This window comes from Sphaerodactylus townsendi, linkage group LG04, assembly GCF_021028975.2.
Source record: "Sphaerodactylus townsendi isolate TG3544 linkage group LG04, MPM_Stown_v2.3, whole genome shotgun sequence".
Lineage (NCBI taxonomy): Eukaryota > Metazoa > Chordata > Lepidosauria > Squamata > Sphaerodactylidae > Sphaerodactylus > Sphaerodactylus townsendi.
The window spans coordinates 51,086,331-51,101,024 of record NC_059428.1 but is presented as its reverse complement, the minus strand read 5'-3'; the positions used below and the strand labels follow the sequence as shown (position 1 = coordinate 51,101,024).

Sequence of the window (14,694 nt, the reverse complement as noted above, 5' to 3'; positions counted from 1 at the left end):
ATTTTGAACCAGCTAATTACAAACTTGGACAACATCACTAACTAAAAACACAGAAACATGCAAAAGTGGGAAAAAAGAATTTAAATTATTTTACCAAAGCTTGTTTAAGAAATCCAACCCCACATCTAGAGTAGTTGAGTATCAAAACCTCCTAACACCTCCAAAAATACCTTGCCTCACAGCTTTTTATTAACATAAAAAAACAGAAAACAATAATAAACCTTGAAGTCTCTTGTAGAACCATAAGCCAACATGGTACGCACTTGCTGCCTTACCTCCTTATCCTTTCCTTATTCACCTTATCACTTTCCAAGGTCCCGTCCACACATGCAGAATAACTCACATTCAATCCACTTTCACAATTGTTTGAAAGTGGATTTTGCTATTCCGCATTGTAAAATCCAGCTTGCAAGTGGACTGAAAGTGCATTATTCTGCATGTGCAGAGGGGGCCCAAGTCTCTTTATCCTTATCAGTCACTCTATCAACACTGTCTGTTCTTCTTTCCTCTGCTTTCACATTCCTTCCATCCTCTTTTCCAGCCCTTCTTTATCTTTAAGTCCTGTTGCCTTATCCCTTGTGGTATTGTCACTTTCAACTCAACAAGGTACTAAATGGGGTGAAGCGATTGCACTCAGCCTCCACAAAATCAACTCAGCAACTGCAGCTATAAGGGTAATAGGCAGCTAGGCTTACAGCTTGGCACTGTCGTCTTTCTAGGAGGTTTGCCTATTTTGCCACAATAGCAACTTCAGTACCAGCAAAAGGGAGGGCAGGGAGAGATCCTTGCTAAGAGAACTGAATACAAGAACCACCAGAAAAAGAGTGGAATTGGCACAGACAGAGCAAAATTACAGCTGGACCTGACTCAGATTATTTATTATTTCACATCACAATGTTGTTAAATGACATAATAAATGTACATTAAACTCTTGCCATTACTTAAAAGTAAAGGTAGTCCCGATGGAAGCACTTTAATGGGATTTATCAATGAAGCTAGGAATGCTTCTATGTAATTTCAAGTAATCTATAAACATGTGACAAGTGCTTGCCTTCTAGCAGTATTGTAGTGCAATCTTATGCAGAGTTACACCCTTCTAAATCCACTGAAAGTTGTGAGAACATGGACTCTATCTCATCAAAGATGATGCCACAAGTACCCGCCAGTTTCCTGTAAGACACACACAGGGAGTAATAAAGGTCAAGGTGAAGCACCAGGTCATTACCATGAGGTGACATCACAGCACAACATTTATTAGGCCGACTAAGTTTACGGGGTGATTTGCCATTGCCTTCCCAAGTCGTCTACACTTTACCGCCAGCAAGCTGCAGTTACTTACTAACGGATGAACTAATTGCTTAACCAGTTGGTTTCTATACTAGCCCCAGTATTCAATTAAATTGAATTTTAAAATCAGTTATGGACACCAAATGAAAACTGAACCTTTCCAAAAACAAAAATATTTTCAATAAAATGAAACAGAGATGGAAGAGGTTAGGCCGTCCAGGGTCAGGCCATTTTTAATTGGTTTCCCACAGAGCCGCAGCAACTATAAAATTCCTGAAATTTTAATACTCACCCATCTCTTTTCATACCACCCTGCCCATGAACTAAGATCCTTTTCCTAGGCCTTGTTCTCTGTGATCCACATGCCAAAGCGAGGCACACGGCTACCAGAAACAAGGCTTTTGCGCTGGTAGCATTTTACCTTTGATATGCCTTCTCACTTCAGACTCACATGGCACTTTTATTGTCTTTTAGGTGCCAGCCCACCACACTCCTCTTTACATAGGCTTTCATCTGGATTCTACTACTTTTATCTATCTTTGTTGTATGCCCTAACCTGAGGATAGTTTTATGGATTCTGTTAATATTGGCAGTTAATGAGTGTTTTTAAGTTTTTGGTTGCCAATTGCTGAAGAAACAGCATGTTCATTTTCTAAACAAACAATAATCAGTTCATGAAAAGCTGCTGAAAAGTGTGCTTGAAACTTTCTAGTCCACCAAATAGCACCAAATCAACAATTTGACTTTTTCCATAATTTTTCATGATTGTCATGTTGACTATGGCGTTCTATTCCAAAGTCACTTTATCAAGGACAGTGAGATCTTGAGAAGACTTAAAAGTAATAATGTTTATTTTATTATTAGATATTTATACCACCCTCCCCCGAAGGGCTCAGAGTGGTGCACAGGCAAAATACAACAGAGCATAATTTAAACCCAACAAAATAAACGCCCTGTTTCATTACTTAAAACAATTAAAACAACTATAAAATACAAAACCAGCATCCGAGAACTAAAAGTAAAGCTCCCCCGGGGGGCTCAAAGGCCCCTCACTAAAGGGCCACATAGTTAAAACAAAGAACAAGCAACAAGGAGTTGGGGAAGGGCAGGAGGCAAGGGGCACCCTCAGCAGCCGGCCCCTACAAAAGCCCGGCGGAACAGCTCAGTCTTACAGGCCCTGCAGAACTCAATGAGATCCCACAGGACACGGATAGATGGAGGGAGAGCATTCCACCAGGCGGGGGCCAGGGCCGTAAAAGCCCTGGCCCTAGTGGAGGCCAGCCGCATCATAAAGGGCCCGGGGACAACCAGATTGGCCTCTGCAGAGCGCAGATACCAAGCTGGGACATGTGGAGTAAGATGGTCCCGAAGGTACGGAGGTCCCAAGCCAAGTAAGGCCTTAAAGGCTAGCACCAACACCTTGAAAATGACCTGGAACTCAACCAGGAGCCAATGCAGGCTACACAACACAGGCAAGATATGGTCTCTGAAGGCACCTCCTGTGAGCAAATGAGCTGCTGCATTTTGGACCAGTTTCAGTTTTCGAATCAGGTGCAAGGGAAGACCCACGTGGAGCGAGTTACAATAGTCTAGCCTGGAGGTGACCGTTGCATGGATCACAGTGGCTAGGTCTGCTCAGGAGAGGTAGAGGGCCAGCCGTCGGGCCTGACGAAGATGGAAAAATGCAACCCAGGTTACATGGGCCGCCTGGGTCTCCAATGAAAGAGACCACACCACTCATCCACTTTCTGGAACATGGGCCTTTACCCCCAGAGCTGATATTCAACCCTGCTATTCCTTGGAACCTTGTAAGCAATTTTTTAAAAACAAGTTACTCAAATTTCAGTACCCTCAAATATACAAGTTTCTTATAATTTTGGCCAAAACTCCCAAAGGGTCAGCTACTAATACATGTTCCCACAAACTAGTTAGGGTGGTAAAATCTCTTCCAAGGGTCACAGGATGGATTCTACAATGGAGGAACTAATGAAAAGCTACAACAGAGAGGAAATGTTTGGAACAGAGAGGACAGAAACAACCCTTGGTCTCTCTCCCCCACCTCATGTTTGTTAGTGCTGAGCTGAAAAAGCTGGGCTATTCCCATTTTCAGTGTGTTACTCAGAACACTTTTCAATGCATGCAAATACTGGCCAAGGAAATTTTCAACCGTGAGCTAGAACTAATAAATCAATAAGTAATAAATTTAATTATTTAACAAACTGTACTGCTATATTCTCACTGCACTTTGTTTAAAAAGTATGATAGTAAAAGGTATTGAAGCACAACCAAGACAAGTAAAACAGTCTGGATTTACTGCAGCTCAATATCAAGTCTTATTTTGCACAGAATTATGTAGATGTGTTCCATTTTTTTATTCCTCTACCTTTAGCTTGGCAGCTAAATGATACACCAAATACACATACAACATGCCAGTTATCCATAGCCCTTTCCCACCTTTTTTGTTTATTTGTTTTGAGGGGGCTTTTTTAGGGCATGTTGATCAAAGTTGCTGGGCTGTAAGACACATTCAGTAAAAGACCCGGACACAAAGTACTATCATGGGAAGACAGTGCTGAACCAGAATTTCAATTACAAGTTTGTCAAATTCATCCAATGACTATGGGCACAGCTCTGATTCACCGTTTTATCCTGACTACATTTCACACATCTGCAAGCTGAATGAGAGCCATCTTAACTGAAGATATGCATAAAAGCAACATATATACACAATTCAAAAATGGCCATTCTACTTTGTTGTTTTAGAAAACCGCACACAGAGAGCAGTATTCAAAAGTGAGGCATAAAAGGATGTCTTATCACTTGTAAAAGTGCCCTCAATTTCCCTCAGAGAAAATACAATGAGTTGGTTCCCAGAATTGTTGCAGTGATTATGAACAACTCTGCACATTTTGAGTGCTATATGAATTAAAAATAAAGCTGAATTGAGGAGAGTAATATTTATGGAAAATACTACATGCCCACGCTGCTATACTCCAGTGTACTTCTCTCGGTTTACTTTTTATAGAAATGTTTTCTAGCTTGCCACCAATTTATAACACCTTAAAGGAATTCAAGAATTCGGTGTCACCTAAAATAGTCAGATTATATTTATCTTCAGTGCACCTCACCACATTCTAGTCAATTTCCAATTATATTTACTTACATTGAGCACAGCAGACATACCGTACTTGGGGCAAAACTGAACCAAAGGGGAGAAAACCCATGCCAGCCTTGGCTTATTACACAACACAAAAGTTGAAAATATTGCACTTTTCAAGAGTATATAGAAGGCCTCCCATTTACAGATTTCCCCTTTCAAGCTACACCACTACTGTCCTTTGAATTATTTGAAAGACTAATCATACTAGTGATACTGAGTGGTGTTCTTTTGCCACATGTCCATCTTTAACATAGGTTTCCTCAGTACAGCTTTCCTGCATGTTTAAGGAAAGTAGGCCTTCAACTTGTGGAGCTTATGGGTGGCAGTTGGTCCCCATGTGTAAACAGCTTTCACCAGAGAAAGGGGTAAGCTGCAGGGCCCCTAAGGTGTAGGCCTCACACCAGGGATGGAAGTAAATTTGGCTTTTTAGATTAATGCTAACTACAGATGTAGTTCTCTGTGACTTGCAGAGTAAGTACTACTGTAGAGTGAGTGTATGACTCAAAAAATGCAAGATAATACCCAATCTAACCTGTCCTCACTTTTGAAGTCTATCAACTGCCTAACTGTATTTGAACAAAAGAGCAATAAAAGTAGGTTTTCTACTTTTAGGTTCATGCCCTTGTAGGGTCTAATTTCTAAGAACAGTACAGAAGGAGTTCAAATTGAAATGCAAACTTCCAAAATGAACAGCACCTCAGAATTACATTATCAGTGCTGTCAGCAATTAAACAAATGCTAAAACCCAATATTTACACCATCAAAAAAGTAATTCTGATCATCCTAAAATGCTAGGCTTGCTTTTAAGCTACTAATACAAACACTATTTGCACACAGAACCAATTTTCCACCATCACCAGCATGGAAAGAACACAACGCCCCTGCCATGCAGGCAAAAGTCTTCCACAGCTCCACAAACCATAGCTCCACTTCCTGAATTCCATGCCAAGGGAGCAGAGAGCCTATATTCACACAGCCTTCTCCTTTTCACCTTCCATACCAATGCCGCCTACAGACTGCCACATGCCGCCGCCACCACGTCTCCACACCCCACACACCTGAAGCAACTCAACGCTTTTCTCCCTCGACCTTATAAAAAAATACCCCAAAATGTGGGAACACCCCCCCCACGATGTCCCCGACTAAGTCAATAAAAGAAAGGATGAGGAAGAAGATGGATAAACATTCCCTCCCCTTATTCCCAAGCCCGTCCTCAGGTGTGTGTTTCGTTGCTTTCCTTAAGACAAGCCTCTCCCCCACTGCCCCTTTTTCCCACCCACCCCACTCGATGGACACGGGTATTGCCTTACCTCCTCCCCGCTTTCTAGCCCAGGTTCCCCGTTCCCCCGCCCGCTTGTTCTTCACCCTCATACCACAGCCACGCCTCCTTCCTCCGGCCTCCTCCCTAGCCTCCCCCCTTCCAGCGCCTTATCAGAGCTGCCCCCTCCCCAGTCCCACACCGATCCCTCCCGCCTCCGAGATTCCTTCCTTCCGTCCCCCACGCGCTCGCTGCGCCCGCCCGCACCAGATTTGGGAACAGCCCCTCAACTCTGAAACTTTCCCCCAAACAAACAGGCGGGCAACTACCCACAGCCCTCCCCCCCCCAACAATCTCCAAGCCCTGCCTCGTCCCCTCCCCCCGCAGCTTCCACGCACACGGAGCCTCCGCTGCCGCTCACCGCTTCTCGCGCGGGGACCCTGGCCCGGCCCGGGGGAGCTCCTCTCAGCCTTGGGAAGGAAGAGAAAGCGCGGCGGCGTCTCCCCCCGGCGACGGCGAATTCATTCCCTTCCCACAAACACACACAGGCTCCATTGTCCGCCAGCCAGCCTCCCTCCTCTCCCACATGGTACCGCCCATCTCCTCTTCGCCTCCCCCTCCTTAACGAATAAAACCGCCTCTCGTGCGCTCCCCCGCCCCACCCAAGCAATGGTACGTCCCCTACTCACGCTCTGTGACTTCTCAAGCTATATAGGACCACCTCCCCTTCCAACGGCGAAAATGGTACTAACCGGGAGGGGGGGCGAAGTTTTCTATCTCGCCTCCTCTTTCGCTCTAATGGTATCAACTGACTCCTTAAAGAGACAGAACTGAATACGCGGGCCCTTCATCCCCTTTAAGCTGGACCGCCCTCACCTCCCTCCATTCATCCTGGCACCGCCTCCGCAATTAGCATAGACCAACCCCGTACCTCAAGGTAGTTTCCTTTCCACCGCCTCTTCCTTTTAAAGATGCAGCCACCCCAACGCACATCTTAAAGCGACAGACGCCCCTTTTCTCTCCCCTTGCCCGCCCCCCTCCACAAGCAGCTCCTTAGAATCGTTATAACCGCAGCACGTCCCTTGAAGTGGATCAGAAGGCATGACGTGCCTCTGGGTGCCAACTTTACTGTAATAATTTACAAGCCCCTCTTAGCAAAGGAGTAAAAGGAACAAGGCACGTACCAAGCCACACCCAGGCAGGACACTTTATGCAGTTCCCGCACCTCGTGGCCCCTGATAGTAGGTACTGCAATCCTCTCGCATCCACACATCACTACGGTGAGAAGTGCAAGCTTAAAATACGCTCTTGCCAAACGGTGCTTTGAGATGAGAGAGGTAGGAAGGCACAATGAGAACAAAGTGCCCCCCACCTTCGTAGCAGCCACAATTCAGTCGTCATCAATATCACAGGATCTATCTCAGTTGCAATCAAGGGCTGTGATTTAATGAATAAGCAGCAAAAATGAGTGATTGGGGGCGGGTCACTGGCTCACAATTTTGTATTGCAGATGTTCTGTTTAAAAGGGTGAATAGGATTTTCATGGCACCATCTTCCCAAGCCAGTTCTCTCCCCTCCTCATTCCCGTTTCTGCCCTGTGATGCAAACCTGGGGGCTATTTGCAAAACCAAACTTGTATGGTGGGTCACCTCACTGGGTACAACACAGTGCTGTTAAAATCTACCGGTAATGTGTTGTTTATGTGAATGGCATGGACTGAGACGTTACTGGTGAAACAAGCACAGAAAACATTGTAACTGGTGAAAACTACAGCCATATAGAAGCCACAGTGGTTTTAAGAATTTTTGGAGACTGGCTTCAAACTTTTAATTTCCACATGCCTCACCAACTAAACAGTAATGAAACAAAAGAAAATACCTTGCCCCATAGTTTTCACCATCTGATCTTTCCATGTTCATTCTCCACCATTCACTCTTTAAAAAACTGAATTCTCCTATCCAGTCCCCAAACCCTTTACTCATACTTGCTTCCTTCACCTATCCATCTAGTTCTGGAGCAGAATTTGCACAAACTTTGCAGCTTCAGTTTTCTGTTTCCACCCCACTGTAATCCTTTGAGCAAATCCACACTCTTTCCTTTTTTGTGTCTTTTTTCACACTACAAGTAGCCACCAAGGGTAGCAGAAATAACCAAGGAAATACAGGTTGAGATAATGGCTTAGTAGCTCTCTTTTTAGCGGAACATAATTGATCATTACTATCTATTAAAAACACTGTCGCAGGAGAGGGATATTATTAAAATTGTAATATTATTATTCGTTGGAATACATGTGCTTCCCCAGAACAATGTAGAGCATGGTCAATAAAGGTCAACTGATAACATTTACTTTGTATACTTTGCCTCTCTTTTTACAGGTTTAATACGTCATTCTCCCTCTCTGGTGCCCACACAAATAAAGATTAGTTTATGTTCCAGGGCCCTTTAACACTCTTGCAACCTGTCACTACTGTAGTAACAAAACAAGTATAAGAAAGTTTGTCCCTCTCCCTCCATTAGCAAAAGATGCAGCATCTTTGAGAGATCTTTCCACTGCCATCAAGCACTGAGTAATTCAAAGAGCAAACAATGGATCCAACTTTCATTCTCTTCCCCCCCTCCCCACCCCGCAGCCTGCCCCAATAAAATAGGGCCCTGTGTCTGACTCAGTTCTTCATAATTTTAGGGGGGGAAACAGAAAATGTACTATTAGCTACTGTGTACTTGGCTTCAGGAAAATCTCGGGGGGGGGGTGTGTTCTTTATTTTTGCTTTACAATGTAATTATTAGCTGTTATGGTTGAAAAGATATTTGAATGTGTATAGGTGCATGCCACTCACATAAGCAGGATTTTCTTTGGTCTGACCATTTCATCGGCCTCAAGTTTATTCATATAGCACTTTGTAATGTTGAAAGTGTTTTATAGACATTATGTTCTGATAAACTTTTACAATAATTCTGTTAAGTAGGTCATTATTATCTCCATTGAGGTTTTAGAGAAGAGGCTGGAAATTCACAAATCATCATAGGCATACCACAACCTCAGTTTCCCCTTGTCAGCAATATGGGAACAATAATACTAACCTTCACTAAATGATTGTTATAAAGACAACAACATAAGTGAAACCCATAGTATGGGCTACATCACTATTAGTATTACTGAAGCTCATCAATAGCATACTTGGGCAGAGTACAATAATTCTGGTTAGACATCTAGGACCTAGTTTCTTAAGCATACTCAGAAGGACATATATTCATCTTCCCATAAGGTAATATTTGTGTGTGTGTGATTTTGCCTCAGCCCCAGTGCTTCCTGTTTTATTCTCCTTATCCATTTGTGATAGAATCATTTACTCAACCTATTTGCCAGTTCATTTCCTCCAACAGGCATATATTTCTGATTGAGAGAATGATGGGTACTGCTCTTTCTGCTCAGTGTTTAAAGAATTTGTGGGGGGCGGTACATCCTTGAGATTCTGTTGATATTTCATTTTCATTTCACTTTGTATTTATACCCTGCCCTATCCCCGAAGGGCTCAGGGCGGATAACAACATAATTATCAGATACATTATACCAATATAACAATGATAAATTACATAGAACTATAGAGTGCATGCAGAGGGTAGCTTTTCAAAAGATTTGGAGTGGTACTAGAGATCAGTGATTCTTTGCACTAAAATTCCACAAGATTCTACTTTTACCATCTAAGCCAGGGGTCCCCAAACTTTTTAAACAGGGGGCCAGTTCACTGTCCCTCAGACTGTTGGAGGGCCAGACTAAAAAAAACTATGAACAAATTCCTATGCACAAATGATTGTAAAATGTTTGATTTCACCTTTCAGCCTTTCTGTCATGGTCTATTTTTAGAACAGTGACCAAAGTATGTCAAGTACAGGGTGGGCTCCAAATATTGTTGGGGAGGCTGTGGAATACCTTCCCCTGTAAAAAAAAAAAAAAAAAAGCAGAACTTTCCCAATGAAGCGTTCCATCTAACCCAGGATCAGATATCTTCCTGGGTTCTTTCCTCCCTAGCAGCCAGCGAGCGATTCGCCAGCCTGGCTGATGCCAATGGGAGTGAGGCGGAACAGAAAGCCTGAGAGCAACACATGGAGTAGCTGAGAGGGAAGGGCGGAGCAGGCATTGCCACATGTAAGGTTTCCAACTCTGGGTCAGAAAATTCATGGAGATTTGGGGGTGCCTTCATGTAACTGCAATCAACAGCCGTTGGGGCCGGTTCCTCCTCTCCCTCGAGCCCCCACTGCACATGAATGGAGCCATCACCGCCATGCCTGGCGGGCCAGATAAATGCCTTCAGGGGGCCACATTTGGCCCCCGGGCCGTAGTTTGGGGACCCCGATCTAAGCCATTGATATGCACCTAGACACCAAGGACTCCAAACATGCTCTAATACCTCTGGTTTAAATCTCTCTTTTTGCCAATCTGTTGCTAACTTCTGAACCCTCACCATTTTAGTGTGCCTCACTGCTTCCTTTCCATAATTGTGTCTTCCATGTTAGCCTGGAGGAACAAGATGCAGCAGAACAGTCTTTGATTCATATTCAGGGATCTTGCTTTACAGTGAAATGCTCATTTTGATCTTCAGCTGGGCACAAACATACAGACCATTCCTTCTAGATGCTGGAAGTTCCCAAGAAGTTAATACATTTGTTTTTCAACTTGGACTATATGCACAGTGCAAAAGGATGCAAAAATGTATCACAGTGATGAAATTATAATCTAGGCCATTCACGGAGTTTGAGAATCACTGGCTTCTTAATAAGGTGATAAACATTTTCTGTGCAATCCTTACTAAACAACCACATGGGCAAGCTTGTAACGAATGCACTTGGTGGTGCAGTTGAACCCTGGGAAGTTGTGGGGCTTTTACTCGATGAACAATTAGCCAAACTATCGAAGCAGTTTGAGAGACAGCATTTTCCTAATGATGATCCTGACATCCGCCCAAACTTTATATATCACAAGTAAGGGCACTCAAAACAGATGAACTTTCAACGGCAAGTCAGAAACCCATCACAGACTACAGGAACCATGGGAAATCCATTCCTGGATGACTTCCCAGTCTTAGTAATACTTGACAGATGGAACTGCTGATGATTCAATTGTTGATTCAGTTCACAATCTATAAGTTGTAGGCAAAAAGCACCCTCGGTATTTCCAGACTGACATTGAAAATCACACAAAGAATAAAAAAGGACTTCCTTGTTCTTTTTAGCAGCCCACAAACCAACGCAAAAATAAGATGACCATAAGGTGCTGGGTGGTGCTATCATCGTTCATTGTCTGTTCGCCTTGTCCACATGTACACTGGATATGATTTCTACACAGTGAATTACAATATGCAAACTGAGTGGGCATTGTGCGGAATACTCACATTTAGAACAATTTGTAAGACCCTTCCCCGGAAGAGAAATAGGAAAATGCATGTGTATAAAATAGAGCAAACTACGTTGGCTGTCACATTCCTTCATTATTCATGAACCAAGCAGGAACTTTGTTGGAGGGAACTAATGTCCAAGTAAGCATGCATAATGTTGCAGCCTTATCCTCCCATCACTTCCAAAAGCCAGAAAGTCATAGGGCCGTATATGACAAATCAAAGGTCTGTGAGTGGGGCCAGAATGGATAATTCAATAAACTACATATTATCAAACCGTACACACCTGTTCATCCCACACATCCTCCAAGGAGCTCAGGGTGGTTTAAACAATTCCCCCTCTGATATCATTTCAGCTTCTCAATACCTTTGTGAGATTGGTTGAATTGAGAGATAGTGACTGAGGTGACCCAATGGATTTCATAGCTGTCTGGGGCTTTCAGCCTGGCTCTCCCCAATCCCAATCACATACTCTGAGCACTACATTAAACTGGCATTCATTAGCCACTTAGGAAGTTCTGCTTTAACGTGCCCTTTATGCATGTCGTTTACCCTGGGGCAGTGTTGTTTTTCCATTTCTCTGTTGACACAAAAAGAAATCCCACTGATCACTCAGTGCCAAGCAGCCATTTTGTCTACCCCTGCTTCCAGGTCACTCCCTGGTCGGCTGGTTGAATGCCACCTTTTCCCCCTATCTTTTAATTTGGGGGTGGGGGCGCTTTAATGTTCTATTGCTCCTGCGATAGAAAACTACCATAAAAATTAAAAAGAAAAAAAGCCCATTGATCCCTAGGAAAGGCCTGCCTAGGAATGGGTAGAACTGCTCCTGCGTGGGTAGGGGAAGGCGGAGAAGAGTGGAAAATCTGAAGCAGGGCAAACAGATGCAGCTCACCGCTTTTCACACTTTCAGAAACTGTGGGGATTATCAGATCTGGCGTGGTGAGTTCAGGAGTGGGGAGAAACCTGTCTGCAACACTGCGGAGCAGACCACAACTGCATAATAGGCCACAGTCTCCCATGTGGAAAGCTTGTAGTAGGCAAATCTTTTTTCAGAGGATTTTAGTTGTATGAAATAATGCATACTAAATTAATGATGCCTTAATTGAAAATTCCTGAGATAAGTGATGATTTTTAAAAAGTTTATTAGTTGTTGTTTTATTGTATTTTGTGTTGAAATTTTATGATAAATGTATATGTCAATAAAGACTATGTATGTATGTATGTATGTATGTATGTATGTATGTATGTATGTATGTATGTATGTATGTATGTATGTATGTATGTATGAAATAACGCATACTAAATTAGTGATGCCTTAATTGAATGCCAGTTCCAGAGTTCTTGAAGACATGCAAAAAGATGATCAAGAGTTCCTTCAAGAAAAAATATGTGAGAGAAAACAAATCAGAATACACATCATTTTGCAAATGAAAAAGAAAGGAATATGTATAATATTCAATAAATGTACAAATTATGTCAGTTTATGCATATCTTTATGCATTATATTTATAAACGTTTCACTTGTCTGTATTTCGCCAGGGCAGAATAGCTGCCTTTTTAAAAAGTGATTTTTAAACATTAGCTGACAGACTAGGTGGTCTACTGATTATCTTGCAGGATCTTCTTGCATTTCTATTCCGAAATGACGCTTTTAGGGAGAAAGGGACCTAAACCAACAAATTTGGGGGAGGGGTGTGAAATTGAAGGGAATAACTCCCCTTCCATTGATGGAAATTTACCCAGGATCCCACCCTACACTTGGTAACAGACACAGAAATGGTCCTTTAACTTGAGAAGGTTTAGGACCCAAATCCTTGCATACTTAATCAAACTTGTACAGGGTTTCTGCTGTATCCAGTGAAGCTTGCTCACAAGCCTAGAATCGTAACCTTAATTCACTAACTCAAATACAAGATCTTAGGAACCCTGAACTGAAATTTCAAATAGCACAATCAACCTTACCTGAGGCTGCTACCAGAGGAGAATCAGTGTACTGAACATCTCGAAGGGCTCTGTTAATCCCTATTCTGATCCCCACTAGTTCAAACGAGGGTGTCTTGAAAGTGTTGCTGTTTTGGACTGTGCCACTTCAACAATCCATAAAAGCAGCCATTGCAAGATATTCTCATATTAACAGGTCTCCTTTTTCCCCTTTGGTATTTCCTTGCTGTTTCCAGTTCAGCCAAGGAAACTCCCATTTGGACATGGCCTTACTTTCCTTTCCATATTGCCTACTTGAATGTGTGACATCTTTCTATTTTGGAAAATCCTAAAACAAAATGTCATAGCACTGTCTTCATTTTTCAAAGTATTGTGGGACTCCCCCTTGTCGACTGTGGGAATCTGCTATAGTAACTGCCTAGGGAAATGAATTCCCAAGGCAAGGATTCTCATAAGATACATCCCTACTGAGGCATTTCACCATGGGAGCAATGTATCTCAGCTAAACTAAATTACTGTTTGACAGGTGGTGTGCTGAGATGCAGGCTCAGGTGGAGAGGTCCCAGCCTGTACAGGGATTTAACAATTATTGCCAACAACCTGAATTGGACTCAGAATGGAAGAGAGTCCTCTACAAATAATACAACACTCCTATCTCTTTAGACTGTTACAGTAAATCCATCACTAACTAGAAACAACAGTGCTGACACAGCACTGTAAACCAAGGCTGAGAAGAAATTTTCCATTCTGATATGTCAGCATCAGATTTTTTTAGGTCTTCAGGGTACTAGCCCTAATCTGAACTGAACAAACATTTCAAGTTCCTAGGGACCAGCATTACACTTATGAAGGCAACACATACCATTCATGTAGTAATACATAAGGTTTAAAAAGCAATAATAGGTAATCAAGGAACTCAATGCATGGAATTCTCCAGCTCTGCTACTTCCTATTTTTCTAATTCCCTATTTGCATGTTGCCATGTTTATTGTAGGATTTCAGTGCCAATCTGGGTTGGTGAGCCTGCTTTGGACTCATCAGCCAAGGCAACTCCACCCCTGGGTCCAACTCAACTAAGTCACATTTATGTCATTTCCGGCCCTTGTAACAATTTTGGCACCCACATTTCTATGGATCTTGAAAGAAAGTAGAAAAGGAACAGGGTGTCATCTGCACACTGTTGATAACTCACTCCAAATCCCCTCTTCAAGCAGTTTCACATAAATGTTAAATAGTATGGAAGAAGATGGATCTTTGCAGGATGCTACACACCAATGGCCAACAAGCTGAGCAGAGGATTCTAAACATGACTTTCTGAAAACTATGCTCCAGAAAGGAATGAAACCAGTCTGATACAAACCTTCTTAATCTCCCCCAGATCACTCAGAAGGATACCAAAGTCGATGGTATGGAAACTACTGAGGATTCTAAGAGAATCAGCAGACTACTCCCCATGAGTAGGCAACCATGGATCCATCAGGATGCCCAAAATTGTTTCTGCGCACAACCTGCATGAAAGCTAGACTGAAAGTGATCATAGTAATCATAGAAATCCCTGGAGATAAGTAGCCATCACCTTCTCCAAGACCTTACACAGAAACAGCAGATTCAGGATCAGCTTGGTAGTACACTTCCAATTATGGTAGTTGCATAAC

At 42.8% G+C, this 14,694-nt stretch overlaps 1 protein-coding gene across 6 annotated transcripts in view; it reads right to left on the bottom strand.

Moving 5' to 3' along the window:
- Positions 1 to 14,694, bottom strand: part of BCL9 (BCL9 transcription coactivator) — a 115,533-nt gene that overhangs the window by 35,540 nt on the left and 65,299 nt on the right. For 2 of the 6 annotated variants that reach the window (XM_048495160.1, XM_048495165.1), the window contains exon 1: positions 6,127 to 6,320. The exons of 2 other annotated variants lie outside the window; for them this stretch is intronic. The gene's annotated coding sequence lies outside the window, so the exon portion shown is untranslated. Of the gene's footprint in view, positions 1 to 6,126; positions 6,321 to 6,394; positions 6,632 to 14,694 lie in introns of those variants that run through there. 2 more of the 6 variants (XM_048495164.1, XM_048495163.1) reach the window with 2 other exon arrangements.